We start from the raw sequence: 7258 nt of genomic DNA, 5'->3' as shown, positions 1-7258 counted from the left end.
TGTATGCACGGTTGGCCAAAGCAAAGAAGAACTATTTGACCACTGAACACGAAGGGATAGCTATGGTGTATGCGCTCCAGAAGTATCAACACTACTTACTAGGAGGCCACTTTAAGATGTATACGGATCACTCCGCGTTGAAGTACCTGGTCAATAAGCTTGTGTTGGGGGGGAAAATTTGCATATGGATCTTATTGTTCCAAGAATATGATTTTGAAGTTGTTGTGAAGCCTGGACGATTGAACGCAGGACCAAACCATATATCGCTCATCGAAACATGGGAGGAACCTACTAGCTTGGAGGAAGGATTACCTGACACGCAACTATTTGCAGTGTGTGTCATGGATGGTCATTTCAAGGATATAATAGACTTCCTAACAACAAGATCTGCACCGGAAGGATACTCTATCCAACAAAAGAAGGAATTCGTGGTGCATGCGGCAGATTTCTCTATCATTGTTGGGCATCTATACAAGATGGGGACTAATGAGATATTATGAAGGTATGTACCTGAGTTTGGACGAAGCAGCATCCTCGCGGACGCTCATGGGGGTGCCGCGGGAGGACATTATGCAGGGATAGAAACCGCGCAGAAGATTCTACGCGTCGGGTTGTGGTGGCCAACCCTTCATCAAGATTCAAAAGCATATTGCAAGGCGTGTGATGTATGTCAAAGAACAGGAAAACCATTGTGGAGGGATGAAATGCTTTTGAATCCATAAATAACATTGCAACCCTTCGAAAAAATGGGCAATAGATTTTGTAGGACCTATTCAGCCCCAAGGAAAGATAGGCGCGAGGTACATTATCACTGCGACGGAATACTTGACTCATTGGGCAGAAGCGCAGCCAGTGAAGGATTGTACGGGTGCGACTGCCGCAAATTTTCTATTCGAACATGTACTGATGCGATTTGGATCTCCAAATATCTTGATGAGTGATCGTGGTACGCACTTCGTGAATGAGAGGATCAGTGTACTAACTTTGGAATTTCAGGTGTATCACCAGAAGAGCACGCCTTATCACCCACAGGCTAACGGGATAGTGGAGGCATTTAACAAAATGCTTGAAAACACATTGACCAAGGTTTGCAATGCTCAGCAAATTGATTAGGACCTACGCATACCTGCAGTATTATGGGCTTATCGAATGACATGCATAAAGTTGACGGGACAAACTCCTTTTAGGCTTGTCTATGGTGTGGAAGCCATAATGCCTATGGAATACATTGTGCCTAGTCTGCACATAGCAGCGCTCACAGGTATGACGGATTGCGGAGCCCTAGAAGAAAGGCTCGCACAACCGGATGAACTCGAGGAAGAAATATTTTTGGCTGGATTTCACTAGTAGGTCCAAAAGCAGCGTGAAAAGGCATGGCATGATAGACACATCAAGTTGTGCACATTCAAGGTAAACGATTTGGTTTTTTTATATGATAGTAAGTTTGATAAATTCCCAAGAAAGTTCAGAATGCACTGCTTAGGGCCCTATGTTATTAAGAAGATTCTGACAGTGGCGTGGTCCAGTTGGTTAAGTTAAATGGAGAACCATTCCCAATAAAGGTGAATGGCAATCACTTGAAGCCATACACTGGCGATCCAGCCATGTGACAATATGAAAGTAGCACAGTCTTAGTGCTCCAGGAAGCTGAAAGGAGGCGTAGGACTATAAACTACACTGCCCGGGTTGGGGAGTTGTGCGCTGTCAGGACTGCGTGAAGCAGCAAAGTGTCACAAGGTTCACGACAGTGTGAAGACAGTTGCGCTAGCGCGCAGGTCTGCCAGAAAGTGACTGTTAAATTCACTATTCACAACTTGATGGTTGGTTTGAGGCCAAATGGAGCGGGTGGCAGGCATTTAAGGTGAACTTTATGGATTAAATTCTTGGAAATCTACCACCAATCTAGCATTAATGGGCCGAATGTGAGGGGAACAGTCGAATTTGAATTCAAAAGGCCCTATAAATTACAAGTGGTTGTCCAATGAAAAACACTTGGCATTTTGAAAATTTAGTTGTTGCGCTATCAACTGTGTATGGATCTTGCGAATTTTGAGGATTTGAGAGCAATTTCAATGTTTGAGAGATTGCCGAAGGAGACGCAAGACTTCCTCACCAGAATGATGTTGACACCCAAGGAAGCCGCGCAAGAAATTGCGATAGTAGAAGCCCCAAAGAGTGCCGGAGTAATATTTGAGGTCCCTAAATCACCCAAGACACTGAGACCTAAGAAGGATAAGCAGGCTATGATCCTGGTGCGCATCTCACCGAAACCCACAGAGGACCAAGCTCACTTTGCAAGAAAAGGGGAAGGTCATTAATCTAGAGGCCGACAAGGAAGAATCTGAAGAAACCCTGATGGATGAGGAGGATGTGGAAATGGAAGTTGAAACCCAGGGTGCGGACCCTATTACCAGGTTACCGGAATATGTTCCTCCGCACAAGGGTAAAGCCAAGGTGCTGAAGGACATAGATGAGAGCAAGAGCTCCCTGCAAACTCCACTGCTCCCAGATGACATTGTTTTAAGGGGTCGCACTTAGGACAGGTTCTTATGCTAAAATTTGAATATTGGGACCTCGCGGATCACGAGAAATTCCTGCATCCAGTGACTGAGAAACTAATGCACCGATGAATTGAGGCAACTGTTGGAGCAATTGAATTGGAGTCGCGAACTTGGCTCAAGGGTGTAGAGAAAGTCGCGATGCTCAACCTACTCTAGGTATCGCATTACCACAGCACCCCAGTGACTGTCTTCACCATCAGGCAGTTGCTATGCTTGGTGCATGATGGGTATTTGTGGCTGGAGGAGCCCATTCCCATCACAGACCACTTGATTCATCGGATCACACAGCTGCCTTACTCAGGGGAGGATCCAACCAATATTTCAGAAGGAAAAGGTGGCGAGTTGGCCCTCTCGAAAGCTACGAAGAAGAAAATCAAGTTGGAGAAGAAGAAGCGAGGATATGCCATCTCCAGTATTAACAACCCAGCAATCAAGGTAGCGACGCAAATACTAGTAGGGAAGGTGATGCAAAAGTGTCGCATGAATGGGGTGCCCACGCCTATGATTGCACTAGCAGCCTAATGTGCTGAAGGAGTCCAGTTCAACTGGGCGAATTATCTATGCAACGAGTTCCTTGCGAACTGTCACGAGGCACAGGAGCAGGGCAAGACGTTCCACTACACGTGGCTCTTTCTCTCGATCATACTAGTGGCATGGGAGCTGCCAGAAGACAGCCAATTCCCTTCGGTCGCACCGAACCTCCCAGAGGCAGTGAAGTATGGTTCACTATGGGCGACCAAGGATGCACAGCGTATAAAATAAAGCAAGATCTTTTTGGTCTTAATGGAGATGAGTATCCGGATGGGGATGAATTGCAAGCCACAGTTGTCACCCAGAGTATATGCCAATTTGTAGAGCTTTGCAGAGTTCAAAGTGGATTTCCACCATGTCTTTATCAGGGTACGGAAGGACCCCACGAAGACATGGCATAACTTACCATATTTGGCAACTGATGATGTTATATTTGCAGTCCTTGAGTCTTTGCCGCCGGAGTGGCGCGCTCTAGCAGGCTCTGCGGTGGAAACAGACAAGTCCGCTACGCAACGTAAGAAGGAAGAAAAAAAGCTCAGAATAGCACAGCTGGCTGAGAAGCGCGGGAAAGAGGAAGCAAAGGCTAAGGCCCAGGCAGTGTGTGACGTCACAAAATTGGCTGAATAGTAGAAGACAGGAGGAGAAGCGCACGAAGGACAAAATTCACCTTCGCCCGGGACTGAAACAGAAATAGAGGAGCCAACAAAACAAGGTGGCAAGGACCCGCAGACGACGTCCACCCAACTCAAGCATCAGCACTCGCAAGAGAAGGCAGTGCCACGAAAGAAAACCATGGTGTCAAAGACATCCTTCGACCCAATCACCCTCACTAAGGGGGATTTGCATGACATCAGAGAAATGGTGAGGCATGTCACCGCGGAGGCCCTCCAACAGTTCAAAGAACAGTAGCAGTTGGTATTGGAGGCTCTCCGGATAGAACTACAGGAGTTGCAGGCTCACACTCCACAGGCTAGAACAGTGTCCACCAGCCTTGCGATTGACACTTCAGCTGCCGAGGAGATGTTGCGCACAAGGGTGACCAACGTGGTATTTCTACTAGATGGGGCACTCACTACAGAAAATGAGGCTAACAGGCCCACGGTTAGCAGTCTAAAAGGGGTAGGATTAAATATGGTTGCGCTCTCTCGGGAGATGCTTTACCTCTTGCAGGATGGAGTCACTGCAGAACTCAGGGCCCGAGAGAGTCACGCTCTGCAGGTGATAAGTGAGTAGTGCATCAACATCGAGTAGTTGGGCCTGTAGCATAATGAGGCAGTAGAACAGAACAAGTAGATCATGTAGGTAGTGGAGGAAGCGTTCTAGATAGTCCCGGAGTTGGACATTTAGGCAAAAGAACTAGTGGAGGCACGCGTCCGTAAGTTGGCCACAGGGGTGCGCGATGCCCGAGCAGAGATGGCCAAGCTTCAGCTGGAGTTGAACCTGCAGATCACAGAATTGCAGTCTAGGGCTCAACCTTCAACTCCACCGGAAGTCAGGGAACAATGTACCACCACGGTTACAATAGCGATAGCGGCAGTTGACAATGCAGTGGCAGAATTCATGCAGCTTTTTGAATAGTCATTCAAGGTCCTAACCACCTTGCAGGAGGACCCGAATGTAGAGCACCTGGAGACAGAGGCACGTGAGCTACAACAAAGGTATGACGAGGTCAAAGGGACCGTGCAGATGGTTTCCCTTACGCAGAGGCTTGAACCGATGTAGGAGGCAAAGGCACTCAAGGAATTGGTGGATGCCGCAAGGCACAAAGAAGTGGTCTTAAAGCGCACCTACAGCAATGGATAGATGAAGCATATACAATCACATATTCCAATGAAGGGAAGCTCACGAAATTGTAGGCCACTCAGCAGAAGATTCAGGGCAGCAGCTCAGCGGCAGTCACCGAGCAGCGAGTAGAAGAAGTCCAGCAGGCGGCCGCTCAGTGCGCTTTTGAGGTTGCGGTTATCAAAATGGAGCTGGGAGGTCTTCGTGCTAAGATCTCCACCTACAGAGTGACTCGAGGGCGAGTCATGATGTTTGTGTTGGGGGGCTGTTGGGCACGAGATCCCCCAAGGGCAGTTTTGGGGCTAAAAGCCCATATTTTGGTCCAATTTTGTAATCCAAGTGTAAAGACTCTACATTTTGTGGTCGTGGAATGCGTAGTTGTTAAAGAGTCATAGGGTTGTCTGCCCTTATTTTGCTAATGTAATGTCGGTTGTAAAAGATCTACCCATGGTCCGAAAACCATGGGTTTGTATAAATAGAGCTAATCTCTAAGTAGTTTGATAGTACGAATCAATAATCATGAAGGAATGAGTCATAGCGTTAGAGAAGAAGTCTAAGTTTGGGTCGTAGCGTAGGTAGAGGCTCTGCAGCTGAGTGCATAGAGGCCTAGAAGTCCGCAGCTGAGTGCACGGACCCTTGGAGCTAAGTGCGCAGGGTGGGTCAAGTCTGTAATTGTCCGGAATTATCAATAAAGAGAAGGATTCCATAATTTTTGTGTCTTTATTTCATGTTTATGCATCTGTTATAGTGGGAATGAATTTCCCTTATAATGCTTATATGATGTGTGAATGTATGTAAATGTTTTGGTTAAGTGAACGCAAGTAGGAACATATGTTTACGCGAAGCTAACTAAGATCAGTTAATCAGATAAGTAAGACACTTAGCCTAGTTTGGGAGATATCACAATTCGCTGCCCTAATAGCATGAAAGTCCCTAAGTCGCAGGTTAGGGTTGCGTGAGAGCCAATTGTACCCTTCCGCGAAGGTACTGAAGAGTGGAACAGAGGGCTAAGAAACCTACGGGAAGGCAGGTATAGCCGAAATAAACTGACATCACAACCATCTCAAGGGTGCAGAAACTTGGTTCCAGCATCCCCCCATACTGCTTCGCGTGAGACTTCAGTCCACGCTCCGCGGGCTGATGCCAAAAGGGCCAGTAGTGTAGGGATTTGTTTGGCTAACTAACGTTGAACCTAGGTCAAGCCCCCTCAAGCCAACAGAACACTATAGGATGGTCTAATTCTCCTCCATCGGTCTGTGTCAGTACTACTCCCAGTGCTATACATGATGCGTCTACATGTACATGAAACTCCTTCTTCCAATCCAAGAACACTGAAATTGACGCGGTGACCATTTTTCCTTTCAATACATCCAAGCTTTTCTGACAGTCCTCGTTCCAACATAACGTGACATCCTTTTTCAACAACTTCTCCATAAGTGCGGTGATCTAGGCGTAGCCCTTGATAAAATTCCTGTAGTACCCAGTATGTCCCAAGGTTATGTGCAACTGTTTTACACTCCTTGGCGCCTCCAAGTTAAGTATCGCTGCAATCTTCATAGGATCTACCATCAGTCCCTGTCTACAAACCACATGACCCAGCCGAGTCCCAAAAGGAACACAAAATAGACATTTCTTCATATTGAGCGCAATCTAGTACCTTTGACAAGTATCTAGCATTAAGCACAAACTAGCCACATGGCGTTTTACCAACCCAAACACAGTCTAGTCATCAAAGTACACCTCCATAAACTTATGAATGAATTCTTTGAATGCAGCAATGACTATGCGCGAAAAAATCGCAGGCACATTCTTCAATCCGAAAGGCATTACAATGTATTGAAAACATCCCCATTCAGTCGCGAAGGTCGTCTTGTTTCTATCTTCACGCACGATTTTGATCTGATGGTACCCATAGAACCCATCAGTGAAGGAGTACGCTTTATGACCACCTACATTATCCAATACCTCATCAATGAACAGAGTTAGGAAGGGATCATGTACACAAACATCATTCGACTTCCTGAGATATACGCGTATCCTTATTTCATCCTTCTTCTTCTTTTCCTGTACCACCATTGGGCTTACCCAATCAGATTCTTCTACAGGCTCAATCATGCATGTCACGAGCATATTGTCTAGCTCTAAGCAAACCTTCTCCTTATACTTCAAATTGAGATGGTAAGGTCTTTGCTTAACCGGCTTCACATCGGGTTTTAACGTGATCTTCATAATGCCCAGGTCTCCTATTATCCCCTTTAGCTCTGTAAACTTGGTAGGGAAAAAATCCTGGTATTCACGGAGCAATTCAGCGACCTTATCTACCATCGCGTCATCCCAGTAATCTCTAATCTTCGGGAATTTGGGCTCCGCCTCCGTAACAATAT

The sequence above is a fragment of the Pinus tabuliformis genome, chromosome 3_2, assembly GCF_031772625.1.
Source record: "Pinus tabuliformis cultivar Carrire ecotype Pingquan chromosome 3_2, CPIR1, whole genome shotgun sequence".
Classification (NCBI taxonomy): domain Eukaryota; kingdom Viridiplantae; phylum Streptophyta; class Pinopsida; order Pinales; family Pinaceae; genus Pinus; species Pinus tabuliformis.
The sequence above is the reverse complement of the archived record's forward strand: the minus strand, read 5'-3'. Positions refer to the sequence as shown.